The 26,922-nt window shown below is 43.1% G+C and overlaps 1 protein-coding gene and 1 non-coding gene across 2 annotated transcripts in view; one reads left to right on the top strand and one right to left on the bottom strand.

The window, feature by feature from the left end:
• The window catches only part of ARHGEF17 (Rho guanine nucleotide exchange factor 17), a 491,524-nt gene that overhangs the window by 51,494 nt on the left and 413,108 nt on the right, over window positions 1-26,922 (top strand). The gene's annotated exons all lie outside the window — the stretch shown is intronic.
• On the bottom strand, window positions 18,411-18,526 carry LOC138252452 (U5 spliceosomal RNA). The gene has a single exon (XR_011195199.1). It is a non-coding gene; the product is annotated as a U5 spliceosomal RNA (small nuclear RNA).

The raw sequence follows: 26,922 nt of genomic DNA, 5'->3' as shown, positions 1-26,922 counted from the left end.
TTGCGCTCATGCTTATGACATCCGTGGTGCTTTGAATCGGCTTGTTTGTGTCAGTTGTTTTACTTTTCATTTTCAATTTGTGTCAAGAATAGTCCAGTTAGGAATTTAGAGCACCAGTAGCTCTAACTCGAGCAAACGCAAGACCCATTTCTTTGCAAATGCTTGTGTCATACTACCAGCGTGTGTATACAATAACTATGGATGGTGAAATCTGAAAATAGTGGGATTTAAATACTCAGAAATGCACAAGGGTGTTATTTGTCTGCAGCCGCAAACCCTATGGGGGGGCATTAGAAATGAGTGCACCTGATAAACACTAGATGTGCAACAAATGTGTGTTCCGCTTCCATAACTGACGCATCACTCTACTACCACACCAGGAACAATGCTAGTGATAAACCTATATGTCAGTCGCAGTGACATCAGTCATATTTCTGCATTGCAGACTTAAGTACACCTTGCTAGTTTGTAGGTTCCCTTAGAAAATTGCCATGCCAGTTTCATTTTGCCCTCAGTAAATTGTCATGGCGGTTGTCACATTGCACGGCCAGTTTCCCTATTTCAATGCCAGTTTACAATACCCCACTTAAAATCACATGACTTTTATACTAGGTTGCACATCACCTCATCTCGGGTCATACAATTGTCTTACCAGTGTTTACAGTCCTTAAGAAGTATTTTGCAAGACCGAGTGAGTTTGTTGAGAAGCCAGAGCCTTGCCCTCATCCTGCTGCTGGGACCTGCAATCCCAGACCTGCTAATAAAGTTGCATCATCTCTATTGTTCAGGATCAAAAATCCCTTGACTTCACGGGTACTTTGTATGAGGCTGTGCATTTCTCCCCTGTGACGGCCACAGGTGGTCCGCTAAACCAACCTCAACCCACTGCTATACACCTGTAAATCCATACCATAGGAGATGTACACTGTGGAGCAGGAGAATCTCTCATCCAGGATCTGTCTTCCTCACTGATTCCCCTTGGTATTACCCTGCAGTTGCAAATCTCAAATGCAGCATCAGTTAATCAAAAGATAGAGCTTGATGTTAATTTTTTGTACGTTTTTGCAGTTTGTTAGGACTGAAACATCTATTTTTGTGTGCTCTTTGGTGTTGTGGCCCAGCCCAAAAAAGCTAGATGACCCCTGTTTTCCTCCCCACTCTAGGGGTGATACAAAATATCCAAACTTGCCACATTTTGTGGATCTAGAACAGAATTCCTTGGGAAATCCCTATTCTTTCATGGGTGGAATAATTTCACTTTCTCCCACCCAAACTCATGAATCTTCCCAGCAGATGCTTACGTAGCGCACAAGAACGTTGGAATGTTGCGAGCTCCATTGAAGACAATGAAGTGGCCCAGGGGTGGCATAAATGAACCTTTTGCTCTAAGGTTCCAGTGTTTGTCTTTCTGATTCTCCCTGTTTAATTTAGAACATTCTACCCTCCGTGGATGGAATGTTCTAATAGCTTTATAGCCCTCTGGCGATTACTGTTGTCAAAGGCCCTCTCCCTCCTTGAAGGCTCTCGTCTGTGGCTCGGCCTTTAACTCGGGTACAGGGCCTTTAACAACTGGCATTGATTGCCCTCTGTTGCGGGTGATATGGCTATAGTAGCGTAGAGGGGCTAGTCCACTGAGGAGGTAATACCTTTGTAATGGGTCAAGGAGCACAGGTCAGGGGCACACTTTTGCCCATGTTAATTGTGGTAAAATGACTTTACTGCTGTAGGTGTTGTGCTAATGGTACAAATGTAGAATTCTCCACAATGGACTACCGTATTGAACACACCCCTCATCTTTTAAGGACTCCAAACCTTTGTGCTAGCTTTGGAGAAATCCTTACATCCTCCTTTTGGAGTGTATCAAAAGTGGTGGCTTCTGATTTAAGACTTGAATGTAATGTTTCTATCTCCAGCAGAAGAGGTGGGGCTCAGTTGAATTGATGTGTAACGCATCATTGGATGGGAAGTTGTGGATGTCAACCCTGAGCATCTGCCCATCTACTCTGTCATAACTGAGCCAATCCGCTTCAAGGAACTGAACTCCGCTCCCTGTTCTCAATTTTGTTCTTGATTTCCCAGCACTTGCAGATACATCCGCTTTCTATAGAAATATGGGATTGGGGGGGGGGATGAGGGTTATTAGTGGTATTTCCACTATAAAGAAGCCACAGTAAGGAAGCACACTAGTGGAATTTGATGAGCCACAGAATTTTCCTCCATTGGACTACTGCTGCCTATTCTCTACACAAAGCTACAACTCTTGGCATGGTCTTGCCCTATCGGCTCACAATTCAGTGCCTGTTTCAATCATCACTTAACGTAGACGCGAAGCAAGCCTGGAGTTGATCCAGTCCTTCATGAGAATTTGTGATGGCAGGTTTGGCTCCGGGCTTCATAAACTATAAACTCAGATCCAAGAAGTCCAACATTAGTGGCCGTGCAGGGATTGGTGAAAGTTACTAATGCAGGGGGCATTCAGTTCCATGACTTAGGGCACACTGCCTTGTCTGTTTTAAAATTGTCTGCTGGCCTGTGTGCAACAGGACCATATTTGTGGTCCAAAGATAGTTGCCAAGGCCTAGGGCTTTGGCCAGAGAGTAGCACACTTCAAAGAGCGTTGGTTTCACAATAGAGCTCGCCAATGTTTGCGAGGGAAGATGGGAGGGGGCCGTATGGTGGAAGGGCGGACAGGCCATCTGCAGTGGAACAGAAACTGCATTTGCAGCTGTTGGGTGGTGTAATTACTCAGTGGCATAGATGATAGTATTGATTTGCTAATGGGGTGTGTTTGGTTGTTCTTCGCATGATTGATAGTATTCTTGGCCTAACTGCAGAGAAATAAAGACCGATTAGGAGCCACCCCTCCAGATTGATGACTCGTATCTGGCAGCATAGTCTGCACCACCATGTTACCCTTTTTGTCGCAAATCTTATTTTTGCTGACCACAAAATGTGGCAAAATGTGTGGTTAAATGTGCCCTTGACTCAATAAAAATAAAGATGTTGCGGGAGGAGGATCTCAGACAGTTCCTCGGGGGATGCCAAGATGACAACCTGAGCGTAGCATCTCTTTAGTGCTCAAAAACATGTTGAAACAGAAATTTGTTGAAAGGGCAACCAATGTAGGATCCCCAGAGATACTGAGAATGCTGTTGTGTCAATTCTTGAGAATGTCTTGATGCCTGCAGCATACAGTACAGATGCCTTACAAAAAGAAAGTGCACTTAGCCAACAGTTGGCTGAGATAAGGTCCAAACAATGCTGGGTTTACAGGATCAGCAGCAGGATTGGGCCATGAGTTGCCTGGAGCTGGTTCAAGTGAGAAGAAACATCCAATCACTGTGGGCCTCCTCCTGCAGTGAATAGGAAGAGGACTGAGTGCACTAAAGAGATGGCCATCATGGGATGATGTGGAGCTATAGGGAACTTGGACTTTCATCAGTGTGATGGGCCCAGCAGCTATCGAGAGGGCAAATGCCCCAACAGATGCAATAGGAAAACAAAAATAGACTATAAAATGTCTCAAAGAGAAAAGCATACGGTCTACTTAAGAAAGGATGAAGATTGTCCCTAAGGGCATGCTCTTAGCCTTGAAGGAGGACACTCTAAGGAGCCAGCACGATTGATGTACTGATAAACATTTAACAAAAGTCCAGCACAGGTGAATGCCAAATTTAGCAGGCTTCATGAAACAGTGCTGAAACTGGAGGGAAAGGGAATGTGGATGGGAGTTAAAATGTAGACCAACAATGAAGGGGTCGGGGTGGAGGGGGCTCAAAGCATTGCCGTTGGAAACTGACAATCTATGGGATGGTGTGGTGCCAGTCATTAAAAACCAGTGCACTATGGATCGGCGCCTGAAGCAGCTTGAAAGTGAGCAGAGGGCCAACAATCCTGGGAGTCCATAAAAAGGAAGAAACTTCAACAGAGTTGGCTCACCGACAACTCTTGATCTGCCACAATGAGTCATTTACACTGGATTACCCAAGTGTGCAGTTTTCAAATACCTAAGATCATGCCTGAATCTTGGATGGGGAAAGCTCTACTATCACAGTGATAATAAAAGATGGCGCAGTGGTGAATATGAGAATGCTCGGAGGAGGGACCCAATAATACCAGGCAACAGCCTAGTCTCCAGTCAAGCAGCGGGAGAAAGTAGGAGCGCACTGGAGACCCTAAAAGGGGGGATTTCCGCAGAGAGACTCAGGCAAAACTATGGTATCCTGCCCCTTTCTAAATTCTGATGGAGGGTAAGAAATACTTGTTCCGAGGGAGAACAAGGCACACCTGATCCAATCCACAAACAGAAAGAAAGAATGAAGAACATGTCAGAATGCACCAGTTCTGAGAACAAAGAATAGCTTGATGGATTTGACAAAGGGCAGCCTGCCCCCTCCCAATCATCATTATATAATGAGGGCTATGGTTGCAATAAACGGAGAAGCATTTGAGAAAGCATAACTTCCATGTTTAATGTAGTTCTTATTTATTCTGTACAAGCCAAGTTTGACTTACTCTTATTCACTACTTGATCCTTTTATGTGTTGTTCTATTTCTGAGAAATGCTCATCTGTCCACATACTGCTAACCTCCAAAGTTCCTGACTCTCAGGAACGGCTGAATTGTGTTATTCTTTCCAGTATCACACTTGCGTTCCCACTTAGCTCTTACCCCCGTCCCCAGCAACTCACTAGCCCCAGCAGCTAATTCCACCTTTTGAAGTGACTTCCAGTGGGCATTCAAGCACCCCTTCGCTCCCTGAAACTTCAGCTCCTGAGTTTTCTCTCAGCGCTAACGCACCTGTAATCCTCACCTGCAATTTTTTCTTTTCACTATCACTTTGAATTCTGGTGGACCTACAGGGCCTGGGTAAGGCATGTCCTACATCTCCCCACTAGTTCAGGAGGAGCATTTGAGCAGAACCGATCACAGAGGAGTGGCACACAGTAGGGCATATTAAACTGGCATGCATAAAAGCAAGGTAAAGGGTTGACAGCAGGATAGGACTAGGAGGTGACTTAGCTTTATTGCAAACTGTGTGAAAATTCTAATATGCATCAGAAAAATAGAAAGTGCTTGGTGACCAAACAAATGGAAGATCTCTGCTATACCAATGCATGTAATAAAACATAAATAACTTCTTTTGGAATGTTTAAGCATATGTACATTGTTCTCATATATTTATAACACCGAATATGATTCAAAATTAAACTTTTCAAGAGGATTTGAATAAATAATTTCCTCCCTCCCTCACTGCACCTGGGAAGCAATTGCCTTGTTTCAAAGTATAGGTCTACCTAGATGCGCAGGTACTGTTCTATGTAACATATAGCAACCCTTCTGTAAATGGTGGCACTATGCCATTAAAAAAAAATAGCAGCCTTGCTGTCAAGTCCCCGACTGTCCCATTAAAAATACCTCCAGTCTTGCTTTATAACGCTTCGGTTGTTCCTTTTAAAAACTCCCTGGGGCCTGATCTCCAGGGCCTGTGTGATACAAGGGCAAGCAAGCCTCTGGCAAATATAACTGATGTCTTTGGAAGCCCAGGACCGAGGTACTCCTGCCAGCTTGTTAAATTGCCAAGTACCTCCTCTTCAGGTGTTGACTTCCAGTGAAGGTAGTGAAGTTGTTCAGGCAGCAAATGTAACACTCATAGCCAATTTAATGTCCAAGCGTTGCTATTGTTTTTAGAAAACTTCAGAAAAGTTTTTGAACTTTTTAGAATGTAAGTTTTGCAGAGCTTTGGTAGATGGTGAACCTTGAATGTGGTGCAGGGATCAGCTTGTATCCAGTCCTTGAGGTGAGTTTGAGGATTTGGTTATATCCACCTCGCTGGTCAAATTTAAAGATAGCCCCAAATTTAGGTGGATCCAATCCTTTTTGGTGTGTTGCAGCTGCAAGGTAGAGAGGCCTGGGGTGGATGCAAGACTACACAGCCTTGGGATTCTGCGCACTGGCATATTATAGCGCCAGCCGCTGGATTCTGAGCATAGCTTCGGGCACCAGCGCTTAATCTTTTACAAATTAAACACTTCTTCCTCAAGTACGACAGGAGCTTGGTGTGTGGCTTTCTTACGCAGTGTAATGTTCACCATTTTCTGTGTCCCCTTAGCGTTGATGGTCTTGGCCTGCTCAGTGCTTGACTACAGTTGCCTCCTTGCTCCATGCCATTTGATGCCCGATTTCTAGATGTGGGAATTTGTCAATTTGGCTACCTACTGTGTGCTAGGAGATGTAGTCTTGGTTTCCTTCCTTTGACTTGTTTGGACAGATGGACCTGAAGAGAGTGATTGATAACATAAGATCCCTGGATTGGGATCAGGGAGTCTTGATGGAGGGGAGCCAGGCTATGGTTGACCCTGGAAGGAGAGTACTCCAACGAGGAATCTACTGCTGTCCAGCTTATGGCTGTGAATCTCACAAGGATCCCTTCTCCAGAGAACATGCAGCTGAGATTTGACTAGAAGCGGAGACCGGTCATTCCCTATGAGATTGAGATTCTCCCAGAACAAACAGAGTGTGTGTGTGTGTGTGTGTGGGTTGGTCTGAGGATCAGGAGCACCAGAGGATGTACACTACAGCCATGCTCCTGGGCATCTGCTGGGGATTCAAGGTTGTTGTAAACAAATGTCTACAGTAACCTGGCTTGTGTTTTGTGAGTAGCCGGTTGATGGTGAGGGCGGCCCTCTGTGGAGGAATACTCAGAGAAATCAGAGTGAGAAACTCATTGGTCTGAGCGCCCAACAAGGCGTCTGTGTGCTGTCCTTTGAAGCCACACGTTTCATGGCTCACCACTTACAATGAGTGTGTTTGCGCACTTCATGGATGTACAAACACATCCCTGGATGTTCATCTTCTTTGCTTGCTGACAACGCAAGGCACCTGAACCTACACGTAAACAATTCAAGGACTGGATTTAAGAGTAAATTCTCCTGTTTTTCAAACTTGGCCATAGACTTATGCCTTTCTCTGATTTTCTACGGAAGCTTGAAAATATGGCTTCTTCTATGAGGCGCAGATGTACAAAGGGGCACAGACTCATCTTTCGACAATCATAAAATGAGTGTTGTGGAGTTGGCTAAAATACGAGTTACTCAAGAGACAGTTCAGAGTACGCGGAGTGCTCCATGATTATTGCACCTCGTTGCCCACTTGCTGGTTCAGGGAGTCCCAACTTCTGTTGCCAAGTCCCTGACCTTGTTACTAGTGAGCATAATATGTGGAATTGTCTTTGCGAAGTAAAAAAAAAAAAAACAGCAGGTGAAAAATCCTGGAAAACACACCTTCAGGAGAAAAGAAACGTGAAATGTTTTTTGTGACAATTTCTCTTACAAAAGATCTTTAAGGTGACCATGCAAAATGTTTGCACTTCACAGGAGGAACAATAATTTTACACATCCCAGTGTGTGGGTTTTCTTAGCTTTGTAGTCTGCCTGCAAGGCTTAGCTGTCAGTATGACTTAAGGTTCACAAGTTTGTGGATGGCAGCTAATAAACTGTTGGATTTGTTATTTTTTTATTGTGCTATTGCTTAAAATCTTATGCCATAAACGAAACAAATATCATGAGGTCTGATATTGCACAAATTGTGAGCCCTGTTGTCTCTTGTCTCTCGAGCTTTAGTTGTCCCATGCCAGTGGCAGGTCCCCTAAAGTGCCTCTTTCCTCAGGGGTGATGCACAGACAGGATGAAAATAGCTGAAACCATCTGACACTTTCTGGGAAAACGGTAATAAACAACATTTATTATCGTTTTATTTTTAAAGAGGCGGGGCGTGGGGGTGACGAGCACTGAGGGGAGTGCAGAGAGTACTCCCCTCAGTGTGCCTGTATGTTTGACGGCTGGCCAAACGCACATGCGCACAAGGGTTCTCTACAACCTGACACTGTGTTGCCGGGTTGGAGAGAGCAAGCCCAGGCTCCCAGGCTGCGTTGGAGCTCCCAGCCAGGGCGCTCCAGCCAATCTTAACACTGCTCTGAGCAGCATCATGATGGCTGCTGGGCAGGCTGGGAGCTGGTGGTTGCAGCGCGGGAGAGAGCAGATGTGCAGCGGTGCAGAGAACGTATGTTTTTTTATTTTTATTTTAAATATATATATATATATTATTTTTGTTCCCCCACCCACGACTGGCAGTACGTTGAGTGCGTTACCCTCAGAGCTTAATGAAAGTGCCATCAAACATGCCTTACTCAACATGCCACACTGCCTCGAACCACGTTCTGCACGAAATCTGCATCTTACAGGCATCAGCCAGAATTATTTTCAAACTCTTGCCTCCGTGTCTCTCAGCCTTGATGACCACGTCAGAACGTTAACCACTCGTGACCTCGGGGGAGATATATATATATATATATATATATATACGTATGTATGTGTATATATGTATATATATAAATATACACACATCTATAGCACACACACACGCACACACACACCCATAGCACACTCAATGAGCTGATGACAAGCGGCATCTTTTATACTGTTTCCCTTACCTATCTTACCTCTGGGATACAATGTCTTGGTTACTGAATTGATTCTTCCTTGACTTTTACTCTTCAGATTAAGGGTCTCATCGAGTCTTTCTGGTTACCCTGCTCCAGGGATTGGAACTGCGGATCTCCAGATACTTTCCCGGTCCATCAGGACCCACCCCTGCCTGTAGAATGAGCCTGGGGTGACCGCTATTGCCAGGCTCCTGGTCTGTGTATGGTACTGCATGGAAGGACCAGAATTCTCAGGGCATCAGGTGGCATATTATGATATTGGTTGGTGTCAAATCCAACCCTTTGAGTGGCGTAGCCCAACTCCCATCACGTAAAGACAAAAAGGTAGTCATAACCTTACCTCTGACCTTACCTCTCCTCCAATGTAGTTGGGGTCACCAAAATCCCCACCGCCCTATTAAAAAATCCTATCACTCCTACATACCAATCACCAGGAGGCGATGATGTGCACCCCCACCACGGCACACCTGGTTTGAGGCGACCGAATAAGCAATGGGACCCCAAAAAGGTGATTGACTGACTTTGAATATAAAATGAGTTGGTGAAATTCTGCTTTAGAAGAGCAATTGTGTACAAGTGAAACTTGCCTGACAAGCGCTCCTTTGGTTTCTGGTGGAAATCAGAATTGACACCTTCTGTGGCATCCCTGGGCAAGGCGTTCTGTGTTGAAAGCCAAGGTGTCTGTGAAAGCTTGTTTTTCCACTACATACAAACAAGAAGCCACAAGCAATCTGCCAACCAAAGTTTGAAGAGACAAAGCAGTGTTGTTTCCCTTACAGAACATGACTCCAGGCTCTGAAAAGCTCTCAACCATCTTTGGGAGGAGATGAAATCTACCTTCTGTCAGGAGGCTGCTGAAAACCGAACTGTTTGAGCAAACATGCTGCTGGAGATTGCCACTGCAAGGGGTACAGATCTTGCAACGGTCGTTAGTTTACCAACCTCTTTATATGGCGCTGTAGCTACCCCGACCCATACCTTGTAGGGTACCCGACATTATGAACTCCAGACCTTCACCTCTTCCCTACCATGTTGACCAAACCCTCAGGAGATAAACTCATCTTTTGTAATTGACTATCTTAGGTTGGGCAGATCTCATCATAGAGGGAATGTGCCTATCCCCCAATTCTGGTGCAGAAGGTAATCAATGTGGCCTGCCGGGATGAGGTGTGGTGGCTGGAGGAAGTCAAGGTGACTTGCTAAGGAGATTGTAAACTCCTAACCAAACTTTTCTTGCCACATAAATTGAAAATAAAAAGTAATAGAGTTTCACATAAGCGAGCCGATTTAAAGCACCATGCCACGAGCAGACACACAAAAGGAAAAATAAATTTGCTCACAGTAAACGTATCGGCAAAAGTGCAATTAACCATGTAACAGGATCGATGTCCAAGGCAGTAACCAAATCGCCCCAAGGAGGGACAAACGAAAAGCATTTACAAATGATAACAACGGGTTTTTGAAAGGCAAGCCCATGAACGAGCGATAGTGATGGGTGTGAGGTTGCCGTGGTTAAAAGCCCAAATAGATAACAACACATTGGAAGGTGATCCTCTTGTAAAGAAGAACACTCACTGCTGTCCTATTGGGCACAAATTCCCTTCTCAGAGCCAAGGGCATAGTGATGTAGTAGCCACACCAGCTTCAGGGGGGGGGGGCAGAATAACTAGTTCTTTATTGCACATTAATCAGTAAAGAACAGAGACTAACGAAGTGTGCGAACAAGGAGGAGAAAGGGAAATAGGACTGCAAAGAAAGAAAAGTGGTCAGAAAGAAAGAAAACAGGATTTTTGAAAGGAAGCAGAAATGAAGAATGGAAAGACGGAAAGGGTAGAAAGAGAACAAAGAACAAAAAAGGGAGAAAGAAAGAGGAAAAATAGATGGAAAGGAAGTAAGAGAAAGAAAGCAGGGTGGCAGGAAGAAAGGGGGATAATAACGAAATAATAAAGAAAAATACTAGCAGGAAAGGAAGCAGGAAAAAATTGAAATAACAGAAAATAAATCTGGAAGAAAGGAATGACAGACAAAGGGGACAAAAGGAAAGAAGGGCAATGGAAGGAAAGCAGAAGAGAGAATTAAAGAAGGAAATGAAAAATGAAAAGGGGAGAAGGAAGGACAGGAAGATGAGTAATAAAAAAAGAATGAACTAAGTAAAGACGGCCAAAAGGAAAAAGTGAAATATTGAAGAACAGAAAGGTAGCGTGATGGCGATATGGAAAGAAGGAACAGATAGAAATTAATGTAGAGAGAAGTGATTTAAGGAGAGAAAGAAGTAAAGAACACTAGAAAGTAGAAAATGAAGAATGATATAAGGAATGAAAGGTAAAAGATAAGGTTTGAATGAATTATAGAGGAGAAAAAAATTAATGAAGAATTAAAGGGAAAGAAAAAACACTGAAGAAAGGATAGAGTAAGTGTAAGAAGGCAGGGAGGAAGGGAGAAGGAAGCAAAGGCTGGTGAACATGCAACAGTACTCACAGGCCTGCATAGAAATGGTCGGTATCTCCCACTTTGCTCACATGTTTAGTGCCTTGTCCTTCAAAGAGAGCAGCTTTTTAGGATGAGCATAGCAGCACGCAAGAGTAGCTTTTCCGATGTGTTGTTATCCTTTTGGGCTTTTAACCATGGCAACCTCACGCCCATCACTATCACTCATTCATGGGCTTGCCCTTCAAAGATCCTTTGAAATCGTTGGTAAATGGTTTACGTTTGTCTCTCCATGGGGCGGTTTGGTTACCTCCTTGGACATTGACCCTGTTACATGGCTAATTGCACTTTTGCTGATACGTTTGACTGCGAGCGAACTTCCTTTTCCTTTTGTGTGTCTCCTTAACGCTCATGGCGTGGCACTTTGAATCGGCTCACTTATGTGAAACTATTACTTTTCATTTTCAATTTATGTGGCAAGAAAAAGTTTGGTTAAGAGTTTACAAGGCTAATAGCTCTAACTCAAGCAAATGCGAGACCCATTGCATTGCAAGTGCTTGTTATTGTTCTGGTTACTCCCCTGTTTACAGCTTTTCTCTTTCACCAGCATGAACCCATTCACCCTAATTACAAATATAAAAATTACTTTCTTACAAAGGCACCAAAGGAGCCAGGTGTGGAAGCTGTGGTGTGGTCCAGAGAGTGGAGTTTGTCCCGTGTTGGCCATCTAAGAGAGTTAAGCGTGAAGATGGTGGCTTGATGCATCCCACTGGATCTGCTCTGTAACATTAGTGCGTGTGTGTGGAATGAGATCGCATCCACTAAACGAATATTGATGTAAGTGAAATAAACATATGTTAGTCTCCGGATACCCTTTACTAAAAGTCGAAAAACTATGATTTGAAATAAGTCTCTTTACTGACCGCACTCACTGACTGTATAGAATGCACTAAGCAAATGCAAGAAAGATGTTACCCAACTTCACCATACACATTTCTGATGCTATGTGAGACCCTTGACAATGCATGGCATATTTGACACAGACTAAAACAAAACACAAAGACAACCCTACTCAATAAGAACCAGTGTCTTAACAGTTCATTTGACACCTGATGGAGGCAAAAGAAACCTAAAAAAGGGTGCACCCCACCATAAGTGATCAACAAAATGTAGGTACTTACGAGGGGAACAGGATCCTGTCTAGCATGGTGAAGTTGTATCTCGCAGCCCACTGTCTTGATTCTGGCTATTCATTCAATATGTGATTATACACGGATCCTCACTATTACAAACAGGATTTTCTTTAAGTGGGGTTCCTAGACAGGGTTCCCCATGTAGGTTCCTACATTTTGTTGAGCACTTGTGATGGGGTGTACTTCTTTTTAGGTTTATTTTGCCCCGATCAGGTGCGCCATACATTTAATGGTCCTGATGAGACCCCATATTTCATAAGAATTTTATGTGCATATATGTATATATATATATATATATATATGTATATATGTATATATATGTATATATATATATATATAGATATAGATTGGGTTGTTTTTTTGTTTGTTTGTTTTTTTGTATATTTATGTAATTGTATCATTGTGTTTGGTTTCCATCTCACATGGGACACTGCACGTTTTCACATGTATATATGGTAATATATATTGAATTATATATCAAAACGTTCTTTGCCTTATATTATTGTTTGTGGCAGACCTCCTAGTATGATGTTCCCTATCTACGTCAAATTACAGTCTTATTTTGCGATTGTGCCTAGATTTTATAGAGTATACATACATAATTGCAATAAGGACCTTTGACACAAACGCACACAATTGCCCCACGGTTCGATCTTTGGTGATTGGCGCTATATTCCTGTGACCTAGTTGTTCCGCTGATACTGTGCATCACTACATCAGTTAATTTGATTCCTTGGTTGTCCCAGTCACTCCTGAGATATTTTGTGTGATCCTAGACAAGTCATGTTACATCCTTTGTCTATTTTGTCTGTTGTTTCTACCATACTGTGTGTGATTGTGTTGTGCCCTGTTGCCCCAGTCTCTTCTCTGATAGTCTGTGACCCGTGAAGGGCTTTATTCTGGAATGCTTATTGCTGGTGATTTAGTGATTGGAAAGTTGGTTAAGATATTTTTGTTTTCTCTCTGGTGGAGCTCCCCTTTAAATAATGACTTGGACGCCTTATCCTAGAAGCACCCCAGGCACCCACACTTCTGAACCCTGCCCCAGGGGCTTATGGGAAGGACTGACCCAGCATGCTCCTGGAACTGGCCTCACCTAATCCCCTAAATTGTTTTCATTGACTGCTGCTGTGTCTTGGGCCTGGGTAAAAATTAGTAACCACTTGGCAGGGTGGTGTTTGGGGTGTCACACCCCTCTTAAAAACTGTATTCTACCTCAGAACTTGGCTCTTCATCTGATCCCCTCTGACCTTCACTTACTGCTCCCCCCAACACCTCCCCCCCCAGCGCCTTGAGACCCTAAGGGGTGAATAGCCGTGCTTTACAAATACATTGATAGTTGGGTGCAAGTGCTTTCAGTCGTGTAAATTGTGTGTATGGAATTTCACCTTGGATTGTTGTGTGCCCACACTGACAAAAACACATCCTTTCATCCATGTTTTGAAGGCCTTAAAAATGTTGATTTGTTTAAAAAATCTTGAGTTTTAAGTACCCTTAAAAATCTGCACTCCTCAGCCATTCCACTGCTTCTTAAGCACTCCCCATGTCCTGCTTCTCAGGTAATGTGTGTTTTTTTAAGAAGTGCCAGCGTGACTGTTGGGAAATCTGACGCTCAAACCCCCCTCCCCAATCATATACTGAGCAAGCTGCGCCCCTGACGGCTGGAATCGTCTGTCTAAACGTAGGAGGCACGTTTCTTCTATAAATAGCGCTTTTGCTTTTTGTCTTTGGGAATTGCACTCCGTCCAAAAAATGTATGTCTGGGGCACTTCTCGGATGAAAGCTGCACGTTCAGCCTGTGATAAACTCAGGGCGTGCCTCGGCGTCAGCCCTTTCCGGCAATGACGTTAGCCCCCAAACTTTCAATGAAGTCACGGCGCTATGAGGTGAGGCGCGACCCCCGGGCTCCTCGGGGTCTGTCTCGAGAATGTACTCTCAGGTTTACGACTGTTTTCCGAAGGCTCCCCCCATCGGGTGAACCTTCTAAGACCCCGGCCACAGCTTTCATGAATTCAGACGTTTATGACACATTGATCCTGGTAAACGTACACATTCTTTTGTGTATAATACTAAGTGTGCAGCTTGTGACGCATATATATTATCATTACCAAACTTGCTCCTCTTGTGGCACACAGATTGTTACTATTGCACTATATGTACAGGGAGTGCAGAATTATTAGGCAAATGAGTATTTTGACCACATCATCCTCTTTATGCATGTTGTCTTACTCCAAGCTGTATAGGCTCGAAAGCCTACTACCAATTAAGCATATTAGGTGATGTGCATCTCTGTAATGAGAAGGGGTGTGGTCTAATGACATCAACACCCTATATCAGGTGTGCATAATTATTAGGCAACTTCCTTTCCTTTGGCAAAATGGGTCAAAAGAAGGACTTGACAGGCTCAGAAAAGTCAAAAATAGTGAGATATCTTGCAGAGGGATGCAGCACTCTTAAAATTGCAAAGCTTCTGAAGCGTGATCATCGAACAATCAAGCGTTTCATTCAAAATAGTCAACAGGGTCGCAAGAAGCGTGTGGAAAAACCAAGGCGCAAAATAACTGCCCATGAACTGAGAAAAGTCAAGCGTGCAGCTGCCACGATGCCACTTGCCACCAGTTTGGCCATATTTCAGAGCTGCAACATCACTGGAGTGCCCAAAAGCACAAGGTGTGCAATACTCGGAGACATGGCCAAGGTAAGAAAGGCTGAAAGACGACCACCACTGAACAAGACACACAAGCTGAAACGTCAAGACTGGGCCAAGAAATATCTCAAGAATGATTTTCTAAGGTTTTATGGACTGATGAAATGAGAGTGAGTCTTGATGGGCCAGATGGATGGGCCCGTGGCTGGATTGGTAAAGGGCAGAGAGCTCCAGTCCGACTAAGACGCCAGCAAGGTGGAGGTGGAGTACTGGTTTGGGCTGGTATCATCAAAGATGAGCTTGTGGGGCCTTTTCGGGTTGAGGATGGAGTCAAGCTCAACTCCCAGTCCTACTGCCAGTTCCTGGAAGACACCACCTTCAAGCAGTGGTACAGGAAGAAGCCTGCATCCTTCAAGAAAAACATGATTTTCATGCAGGACAATGCTCCATCACACGCGTCCAAGTACTCCACAGCGTGGCTGGCAAGAAAGGGTATAAAAGAAGGAAATCTAATGACATGGCCTCCTTGTTCACCTGATCTGAACCCCATTGAGAACCTGTGGTCCATCATCAAATGTGAGATTTACAAGGAGGGAAAACAGTACACCTCTCTGAACAGTGTCTGGGAGGCTGTGGTTGCTGCTGCACGCAATGTTGATGGTGAACAGATCAAAACACTGACAGAATCCATGATTGGCAGGCTTTTGAGTGTCCTTGCAAAGAAAGGTGGCTATATTGGTCACTGATTTGTTTTTGTTTTGTTTTTGAATGTCAGAAATGTATATTTGTGAATGTTGAGATGTTATATTGGTTTCACTGGTAATAATAAATAATTGAAATGGGTATATATTTGTTTTTTGTTAAGTTGCCTAATAATTATGCACAGTAATAGTCACCTGCACACACAGATATCCCCCTAACATAGCTAAAACTAAAAACAAACTAAAAACTACTTCCAAAAATATTCAGCTTTGATATTAATGAGTTTTTTGGGTTCATTGAGAACATGGTTGTTGTTCAATAATAAAATTAATCCTCAAAAATACAACTTGCCTAATAATTCTGCACTCCCTGTATTATTGTTTATAAGTGGCCTTATAATTAGTAGTATTTTTAGTATTAATTAATACTCTCATTTACTAGACCCCTGCTGCACTTGCTTGGGCCAACAGAACCCCTGCAGATCTCCTGCCAGGTGTAACTCTTTTGTGACATAAGACAATTACAAAATCAGGATTTTCATGTAGTCAAACTCACAAAAATTTAAACATGATAGGCGTAATACAAATGCTTACTTAGAGCACAGATGTAGTTATCAATTGTGCAGCAGGTGGAGTGGCACCGGGTCTACGGGTCACTACACACAAGTTTTAGCTGTTTCCGCTACTAAAAAGGGATTGGGGCCCATTTTACTAGCTCGCTCTGGGGCCCATAGCGACTTGGCTACGTCACTCCTTAATTGACACAACTTTGTTAACACGCATTATTGCCCCCTATTTTTAATTCTCCCTAAATGTGGGCTGTGTATGTCGCGCCAAGAGGCGGTTTCGTACTGGCTGTCGCTGTGCGGCAATCACTCTGAATAGCCATTTTATATCCAAGTTGATTCTACAGTTTGGGAGCACGGTGGGTTGAAATTAAGGCTCCCAGTTTTCTGTTTTTACTGATTTTTACAGATAAATACAGGGTAATAAAAGATACAGTGTGTTTCCTTTCTGTTTTTATTTTTGAAAGCGGAATAATACGGAAAATTGTGCTTCTTGTGTGCGACTCGTGATTTCCAGGACAACAGCCGAGCAGATAGACAGAATGGGAAGTTAAAAAAACAGGGTGAGATTTCCCTAAATTGGGCATATGTTAACATACATTTGTGTTATAATGCTGACACTTGTGGGTGTGATATTTTGCTCTTATTTGGCTGCTTAAATAAAACTCGACAGGCAATAAAGCACCTGTGCATGTTTATCAGTTAAATAATAATGGAAAAATACCATTTTACAACTCCCATTTATTCTCAAAAAGCAAAGTAAATATGGATAAACACCACTAAGATAGCAAAAAAAGAAATATTCAAAAATACAGATGGAATTGATAAAAAAATAAATACCATAAAATTGTGAGCCCTAGTTGTAATTTGGGATCTCTGATATCTTGATTGGATATTTTTTGTAGTTATAGAGTGCTTCCATACTCCTTGAAAGATATAAAGCACTTCCCTGGGTGGTACACTTGCATTATTTATAGCTCCCAAGACCACTGCTGGCACAGATGTGATGTTCAGTGACTCCCTGCTGTATTTCTCCATTAATTTCTAGAAGCAATGGCTAACTTTTTACAAGCATTTACCATGCAATGGGTCTCGCGTTTGCTCGAGTTAAAGCTATTAGTGTTTGTAAATTCCTAACTGGACTTTTCTTGCCACATAAATTGAAAAGGAAAACAGTTGACATAAGCGAACCGATTCAAAGTACCACATCCACCATGAGTGTAAGCGAAAGGAGAGAGACAAAAAGAAAAAGAAGTTTGCTTGCAGTCAAACATAGCAACGAACGTGCAATTAGCCATGTAACAGGGTCGGTGTCCAAGGCGGTAACAAAACCGCCCCAAGCAGGGAAAAACATAAAGCATTTACCAATGAGAACAAAGGATTTTTGAAAGGCAAGCCCATGAATGAGTGATAGTGATGGGTGGGCGTGGTTAAAAGCCCGCAGACAGAGTACAACAGGTTACAGCGCTTGCGCGCTCGACCTAATGAATAATGTCCGGGTCTAGCCTCATCATATTGTTTTTTTCTCAAAGCATTGATAAAGGCAATAGGTCTCACCTATTGGAGACCTATTGGCTTTGTCAATCTTTTTTGCCATGTTGTACAGCAGTGAGGCTGCTGTGCAGAATGTTTCAAAATAAAATAAAAGTAAAAGGCGATAAGATGGAGCAAGCGTTAACAGCGCCCTAGCACTTTTTTTTAATATTATTATTATTATTTTTTTTTTTTTACTTTTAGCCATGATGCATAGCAGCCAGGCAAATAGCACAGACAAAGTCAATAGATCTTGCATAAGTACGACCTATTGGCTTTGCTATTGCTTGTGGGTTTTAGGAAAGGGTTGATTAAGTGTTTTTCCCAGAATCGCAGGAGGTTAATTGTGCTAGATTCAAACTTTATTCACCAGCTTCAATGTCGGCCATTATACTGTGGCATGATATAAAAATATGTACGTTTTACACACATATATGTATGTTTGTAAATGTATACTTTAACACATCTTTACAATTAGGTCACAGATGGGTTTGAATAAAGTCTCAATGAGAAAGAAGAAGCAAAAGCCGATCCAGAAATAAAACTCAGATTGGATACAGTTATGTGTTTCATTTACCAGTTTATTCTTCTTTACCTGTTGTTATATATCGCTGCTTCCCACATGGTAGTGGATCCTTTCGGATGATATGGAGTTTTTTGTGCAGCATGCCTCCTTCTTATATTTCATGTAACGGGGCTTATAGGTTAACCGCGTCACAGTAAGAATCACTCCCCTAAAGTGCATCGACAGATAACAAAAGAATGTTTTTGCACTTGAGGAACCAGCAAATAATCAATCCGTCTACTATATAGTTATACTTTCGGTTACTAAATAAGAGTAACCCTGCACTTGGCAGGGATTTCAAAAATTGAATGAAACTTGTAAATTTTCCTCTCCATGGAAATCTTTAGTAAAAGGTGAAAGATATATTCGGTTTGAAGAGAAATGTGAGTGTACTTTTCATGGCCGCCGTCTGTGGTGCCAGGAAACACCGTTCCACAGACTGCCAGGGGGATCTAGTTTGCTAAGTTCATCTTAGAAAACTCTTTAAAATACAACCAATTTATAATAATTGTTGTAATTCGGTACATTGATAAAACAGTTGTTGCCAGAAAAAGAAATTACAGGAGGACTCAGAAGTGACACGGAACTATGGGTAGGTAAATTTAGTCGTAGGTCACGTGACTGGCAAAACTGCACCACAATAGTTTCCATGCTGAAGACGTAATGATGGCTCATTTAACACTGCACATTTTGAATGGTGCCTCACGTGGGCTTTTGTTAGGACCGATGACACCCAAGAAGAGGATTTTTACATGCCTACGTCAAAGCATGCTCGCTGGGCCGTTGCTATTCTTTCTGAGACAATGAATGGGCCAGAGTGTTTTGTACTTGGAGCCTACAAGGATGCATTAACAAAACAAGTATTGGCAAAGAACGAGTTAAAGCTATTAGCGTTGTAAATTCCTAACTTGACTTTTCTTGCCACATAAATTGAAAATGAAAAGAAAAACAATTGACATAAGCGAGACGGTTCAAAGCGCCAAGGCCGTCATGAGCATGAGCGCAAAGGAGACACACAAAAGGAAAAATAAGTTTGCTCGCAGTCAAACATATCGGCAAACAAGCAATTATCCATGTAACAGGGTCGGTGTCCAAGGCGGTAACAAAACCCCCCCGAAGAGGGACAAACGTAAAGCATTTACCAATGATAACTGCGGATTTTTGAAAGGCAAGCCCATGAACGAGTGATAGTGATAGGTGTGCGGTGGGAGTGGTTAAAAGCCCACAAGTAGAATACAACAGGCCAGAGCGCTTGCGTGGTCGAACTAAAGATCAGAGCCATCCCTCTCCAGAAGAGGCGGTGACGTCCTATTTGGCTCTAGTAACCCAAGATTAACAGGACTGAGGACATAGAGGTAGGGCCAGACATTTTATTTGTTTTATTTTTGGTCCATGAAACACCGATGTGAATCACAGAGTCGATCTGCCATTTTGACAAATTCACCTTCTGCCCACTGCAAGCAAAAAGTGCAGCAAATTGCAGGTGGTAATTTCACAGCGGCACAAGAATCAGAGGAACATTAAAGATTCTTAGTATTTCAGTCTGGGTAGTTTGTGTTGGAAATCTGCCTATTTCTGTAGCAGGTTTGTGCATATAAAATGCCAGGTTACCACTCTGCAGGTTTACAGAAAGGAACATTTTGCCTGATTATTTTTTTGTGGTAAATTGTTTTCACCAGATCTTAGTGGAATCCTGACACAATGGCCCGCATATACTAACATGTGCTCTCATGGACTCGGAATGTGAAAAAAGCCAGTGCTTAATTGTTGCTGATGTTTGCCGGTGTTCAGCACTACCACTTATTGGTAAACACTGGGTCGCATTTATGAGAATCCACCACATGGTGGCGCTGTGTGTACTTTTTTAGGGGCGAGCACAAAGCGCTCTGTCCTGTGTTGTAATCTCTTTGGGCTTCAAACTACGGCAATGGCACGTCAGTCTCTTTCATTGGCTCGTGGGCTTGCCTTTTAAAATCTGTTTCCTTAGTGAAAGGCATGCATAAGTCATGCTTTTTCCGGTGTTTATCCCTCCTCGAGCGCAGCGACCAAGTACTGAAACATACGAGGCTCCACATTTTCCATCTAGTTTCTCGACTACTTTTTCTCTTTTTTTCGCAGCGCGATCTTGCTGGGCAGAAGTCGAGCGCTTTGCATGACATCGACCCTGTTACATAGTTAGTTGCACTTTTGACAGTTACATAGATAATTGCACTTTTGCCCGTTACATGGATAATTGCACTTTTGCCGATAGATTTCACTACGAGTGAACTTTTATTTCCCTTTGTGTGTCTGCTTTGCAGTGATGGCGGCCATCAGCTTGCTTAAGTGAAAGTTTTACGTTTCAGTTTATATGGCAAGAAAAGTCCAGTTAGTTATGTGAAACTGTTCTATTTTTATTTTCAATTTATGTGGCAAGAAACGTCCGGTTAGGCGTTTGCAATGCTAATTGCTCGAGCTCAAGCAAACGCGAGACCGCTTGCATTGCAAATGCTTGTTTTAACAACGTTCATCAGTGAAGCAATTAACACTTTAATATTTCTCCAAAACATGATAAAACTAAGACTTAAACCTGCAGTTTAAAGTGGCATGTGGGTAGTGCCAGCTGCAATGGACCCATGTGAACTACCTTGGACCCTGTACTTCTTTTTTCTTTCAAAGTAAGCACTGAAAAAAGCCTCAGACATCAGGTCTCAGGTTAGCTAGAACATATATATGATAGCCCTTGCCCATCGACCGACCACATTTCAGCCTCCATCTGACCACGTGTCCTCACCAGTGCACTGGAACTCTCCTCCTGAAGAAATTTCTCAATCGCATGCTTTCTCAATAATTTCCTCTTGTTTTATTTTGATTGCTTCCTAAGTTGCTTCTTCTCGTCCCTGCATATATTATCATATCTGTATATTTTGCTATGCTATTTTAGGCAGTCCATCTACTTACCACATTTCTTCCAGTTTTTTGCTCACTTTAGACCCCTGGATTCTTGGTATCTCCTTGGTGTTATGATTCTCTTGTCTTTGGGGCCTGGTACCCAAACACCAGCGACCTGTGCACAGTTTTAAAATGTCACCTCCCTGGTACTAAGTGCAACCCTACACACATGAGACACTCTTGCCATGTTTCAAGAGCTCAGGAATTTGTTTCAAAAATGTATCAAATACTCATGATTGAATCATTGTAAGTTAAAGCAAAGCTGGAAGCCTGGTTACCACTGAGTAAGGTATAGCAAGTAGACAAGGTATTTTTTTTTTTTTTTGCAGTTTTATGTTGTGCAAACTTGTTGGGGGGTCATTAGTGAGGCTTCACAAAGGAACTGGATCCTGTTACGCTTTTGTTTTTTAAGACACAGAAAAATTAACTGATTTGTGCAGAATCGCAAGATGTTGAGCCGAAGTCGGGATTCAAACTTGGTTCCTCTGGTCCAAAGTTGGGACTTCTAGTGGCTACGCCACATCTCCTCCTATTTGTCTCCTCATTCATAAATGTATCCTTTTCAGACAGATGTGAGAAGACTGGAATCTACAAGTGCAGCCATCATTCCTTAAAATGCAACATGTATTTCTTTCCTCGACTTTTATTTCCGTGATACTGTGGCAGCTGGCCGAATTCTGCTCAGGTATGCAGTTTTGCAAGGCCTCCAAATTCAAGGCAGATTTTTGTTGACTTTCTCACTGGGGCATGCTAGGAAACCTGTCTACATTACTTTTCAACTCAAAGTGGTTTAAAGTGTCTCTCCCAGACTGGGCACCTGTACTTTTACCTGCAGGGACCCATCCTCTGGAACTCACTCGCAACTCCTCAAACCAAGAGTTTAAAACCGCCTCAAAGAATAGTCTTCTGGCTGCAAGAGGCAAAGAGTGACAACCTCACTCCCCAGACTCTGTAAATATGAGTATTTTGACTTATCTTTCCTGTTATGGTTAGGTTTAAACAGCTTTGCAGTTAATGTTCACACAGATGGACCTATGTGCTATTCAATAACTCTTGGCCTACCATCGTGTCTACAGTACTGTTCCATTGTGCAGCATTTCAAGTCAACAACTTTGCCTTGTGGCAGCTAAATAAAGAAATGATAAAGTGAAGAAACATTTGCTTCTGGGAGAGGACAAGTGGACCATTTTGTCTCTCCCAGATCAAGGATGTCTGAGGAAGGAGTGCTGCTTTTTCCCTGCCTGCTCCTTGTATGCTGAAGGCCCAACCTAGTCTCTAGGTCTCCATCCGCTCAGAAAGGGTCCTGACAGTAGTTGGGGCAAGAAATGGATGGACCCTTGATTAATCCCCGTCTTTTGTGGAAGTGCTGAGTAAAGGACACATCCCTTCTAGAAGCTGTGCTGTATCCAAATGTTTTATTCTAAACTGATGAGTCATGAGAGGCATCCACATGATGGAATTGTTGGCCAACATGCCCTAAAATTGGTAGGTTTCAAAGACCCTCCTAATGGAGTAGCAATCGCTAAATACACCACATCTGATCTGGGGGATCATTCCAGAGGGTACACTCTTCTAGGCTGAAATGATTGCTACTCAGTCCACTTCCTCCGGGTCCCATGCAGGTCTAAATAGAATTTGATTACCCAATCTTAAGGCTCATGAGGGTTGGTAAATCTGCAGTCTATGTTTCGAAGGGGTTGATGCATTGCCATGCATATCTTGTGCAGTACAGAAAGAGGCCCTTATCCTGACCATCACCGGGAAACTTTGCATGCTAGTCAGAAGTGGTGAGATGTGCAGTCTTTTGGTAAATCCATTAGTGCGTTAGCAGCGCGTTTTGCAATAATTGTAATTCACTCACATTAGCATTGAAGGCGTCAACTAGAAAAGAATGAATGTACTCCATTTTTACCTCAGTAATGGACCAAGTAATCTTAGCATGATCTTGTTCTTCTACAGTATGGCGCACCGAAGTCAACAATTGAAGATGATAATTTTAGATGATCAGTCGCATGTATCCATTTATCCATAGGCCAGTCGGCATCAACGTTAACTGTTGGGGTTTCATAGTGTTATCTTCTTGCATAATTTCGATTCCAAGTTGCCCATTAGAAAGATTTTCTAATGTACCCTTGGCCAGGCAGCTATCCCAGATGGAACGAAATCAATCTCAGAAGGAGTTTGATCTTCTGTCTTAGATTCATCAAGTCTTAGCCCTTTTTTGACCATCCAGCTATGGCTGCCCACCACTTCAATCTTCTGATCCCTCTTCTACTTTGTGATCGAGGGAAGGATCGCATGAGTACCATCTGCCGACTGAATGCTGTTGGGAGGCTCTGGCAAAGGATTATCAAGTGTTCGGTGACTCTGGAGAGCCACCTGAGGGCATGTGAGGACTCGGGCCCACTTTGGTGGTTTTTCTATAAGGTTGAGCCCTTCTCATCGGGGTCTGTGGCTGCCTAACTGCGTACGCCAACTGGATTGAGTCACCATTTTGGACTTTCGAATGGTAGGAAGACACCGGGCTGCCTGCGTGAATCCCTGGCTCGGCGGGCAACTCTTGAAGCGGTTGCAACAACCAGCATCTCCCCTCTCCCCATTTTTGGTAGCACCTGCAATGTCCCCTCAAGTTTTCAGTGATGACGCATTTCATGCACCAACTGAGTAGAACCATGGTGCCAAATCACTTTAAATTCACTCCCAGATGCTGACTGTATAAAATGAAGGATGGAAACCGGATTTTCATCCGCAAAGTTTTGCGAAGTGCACAATTTTCCCCGTTCATGATGTTTGGTAAGGTTCCCACTTTACGTTCCCATTCACCACTGCGAAGTTTTTCTGTGGATTGCAAGAAGGTTTTCGCCTCACTGCGAGATCATTCTCACTCTAAGCAGACCCAGGCACAACGGCGAGTGCATGCTGGCTTTCTCTCTGAAGGGTTACTTTTTGCAGTTTATTGTCGCATATTGTTCAATACACGCAGAATTTTTCTTTGCAGATTTGCCATTTGCAATACAAGTTTGTGTAAAAATCAAATTTTTCAGACCAATGTAGGAAAGCATAAAACTTTGCAACAGTGTGAAGTTAAAAAGTTTCTGACAGAACTTTGAAAAGTTTGCGAGCTGAATAAAACTGCTCACGCTAAAAATGTGCCCCGTGACGGAAATTCAGTTTAACCGGGTACAAAGGGAATCCTTTGAGCTCCAGTTGGTGGTTTATATGTTGGACATTAGGCTATCCATCACAACTTAGCATTGTTGGCTAACTTGGCAACTTGCCAAAGTTCCTACCGCTGCCCAGTTGCGATATCCAACTGGAATAAAGTGAAAAGTTCGCCACAGCACTCAGTTGGGTATATTTTATGACGGAAATCGGTGATAATTGTATGTGTAGTTTGTTTCCTAGAGAGTCGCGCAGATGGACACGCTCCGGACACCCTCTCTCTTGGCTCTGAAAGCCTCGGTAGGAGGAGAGGCCCGGCCCTTGTGGGTGACCTAACCATCCGGGAAGCAGCGCGCTTGGGCCGGGGCCGGCGTGGCTGAAACCCAGGCAGAAAGCCTCCATATTTGGGTAAAGAGTCCTCGGGCCTGGATCCGGAGCTCCGGCCCATCCGAGATTTCTCAGGCGGACTCTGTGCGGCGAACTTTCCCTTTAACCCCTCGGGTGCCGCCGCCCTCCCCCTGCTCACAAGGGCTCCTCACAGCGCCTCCTGGAACAGTGCCGTTAGAGGCGCTCCATGCCCGTCTGAGTCTTTAATAATTCATTCAAAGGGCTCATTGTGACTGATGGCATATAGGTCTCAAACCCCAATCACACGCCATCTCTCAAAGCAGCACTCCTCTTGCAGATGCGTGCAGTGCACCAGGGCTGTGCAGAGAACGTTTTTTCTATACACTGGGTGGTCCCTTTAAGGCAATTTAGGGGGGGGGGGGGGGGTGCGATAGCCACTGGGGGAGCTAGTGGGGGCCTTAATTGATCCTAGGGGGGCGCCAGGCTCTGACTAGGAGAAGCATCATGCTGATGTGTTTTGTTTTAACTTGAAAAAAAGCAGTAAATCACCTTGTAATGAACCATCACAAACATCTTTTAACATTTATGTTCTGGCTGGGAGAAGGTGTCAAAGGGGGAGGGACTCCAAATATTCATCAAACCTATCACCCCCCACCGTTACTGATAATCACACTGTGTGGATGCATTTACACTTTACTAAGGCCAGGCAGACCGGAATAGTATGTTCGGCAATCAAGTATTTGATTGGATTTTTAAAAGGGGTCATAGAACTTAACTGTTCTTTTTAAGGATGGTTAAACACATTTAAACATTGCCAATTTAATAAAATTATTGTAAAACAAATTCAAGGGGGGTGTATTTTTATTTTATTTTTTTTGTACAGGGGTTGGGAGAGAATGCGGCGTTAAAAGCTTTGAAACCACTGCTTTGAGGTGTGCACTTTAAATGAGGAGGTACCTCATTTTAAGTTTCTTTGAACTTTAAAAGAGAGAGTACCAGTACTTCTCGGCAGGAGCAGGGGACATATAAGCCCTCAGTATAGGGTTGGCCCAGGTGGTCTCCGACTAATTCTGAGTGGGCAGCTCTACGCACTTCCAGGGTCCCCTGGGTGCAAATTAGTTAACGCCCTGGTTCAGTTCCTGTCTTAACTTAAGATGTGTTTCTATGTTTCCATGTATTTGATAAGTTGGAAAACGACTAAAATGAAAATATTGTCCATAACTCATAGCATACAGTACATAAAGAAAAACAACTTGCAGAATGCATTAGCCAAGCATTAGTCTGGGGCTTACCTGCGCTTTCCTGAATTCAGTATCATCCATAATCGTCACCTTATTTCCAGTTTTAGGAGAGATCGAGAGATTGTCATAAGTTCAAGTTTAACTGTCTCTCACAGTTATGAAAATCGCTTTTAGGTCTGGCTACTGGCATGAGGACTGTAAGAAAACCTCATGTAATCAGTTCCTCAGAAAAGTATACGTAGCTGTACAGAGCCTGTGGGCTTTGGGTCAGCCAGTTTCAGCCATTGGCTGTCATCTGGTTTTTTTTTGTGGCTTGGCATTGCATGAATGAAATGTCTCTCAAAACCAAGAGATTTAATGGATGCTTTTGTTGTTCCATTCGTGCTCTCATTAGATTTTGCTGATGGGGCAGGACTAGTGCAAGTATGTGCCCTTTGATATATTTACTTTAGTGTTTTGGGCTTTTTTTTGGTTTAGGAAGTGCATCCTGTATGGATGTCTTTGCCTGTCATAAGGACACTGTGCTATTCATTAATCACCCTTGCACCCACATTTTTTACTTTACAATGATAACATTAGATATTTTTTTTGTTTACAAAAAAATACTTAAGTGCACAAAACATCTCTTGAATATGCAACAAAAATACTGACCCATCGTCAAAACTATCTACTGTGCAATATTTATGTGTGTATGCTTTCTAAATTCACTAAAAGTGACACTAGCCTTAGCTTCTGTCTTCTTTAAACAGGACGGGGTACAGTTTGACACTGCCATTGCTGTAAGTTCAGCAGATAGGCCCTACTTCCAGACTGCATAATGTTGAAGGCCAGGATTTTGTTTCGTTTTAGGGTTTTCTTTATATGACCAGTGCTTTAAATGGGCCGGTACTCTCCGGTACTGAGTACCGGCACTTTTTTATTTTGAGAGGCAGCGTACCGGCATATCTCAACAAAAACGTAATACTTTTAATTGGAGAGTACCGGCACTTCTCAGAAACAAGCAGGTACTCTGATAGAGAGTACCTGCACTTCTATTTTTCCATTTAAAGCACTGTATATGACAACAGGGGCAACACATAGAAAGTCACCAAACTGTTAATAAACA

The sequence above is a fragment of the Pleurodeles waltl genome, chromosome 8 (assembly GCF_031143425.1).
Source record: "Pleurodeles waltl isolate 20211129_DDA chromosome 8, aPleWal1.hap1.20221129, whole genome shotgun sequence".
NCBI classification, from domain to species: domain Eukaryota; kingdom Metazoa; phylum Chordata; class Amphibia; order Caudata; family Salamandridae; genus Pleurodeles; species Pleurodeles waltl.
Note: the sequence above shows the minus strand (reverse complement) of the source record. Positions and strands in the feature narration are given on the sequence as shown.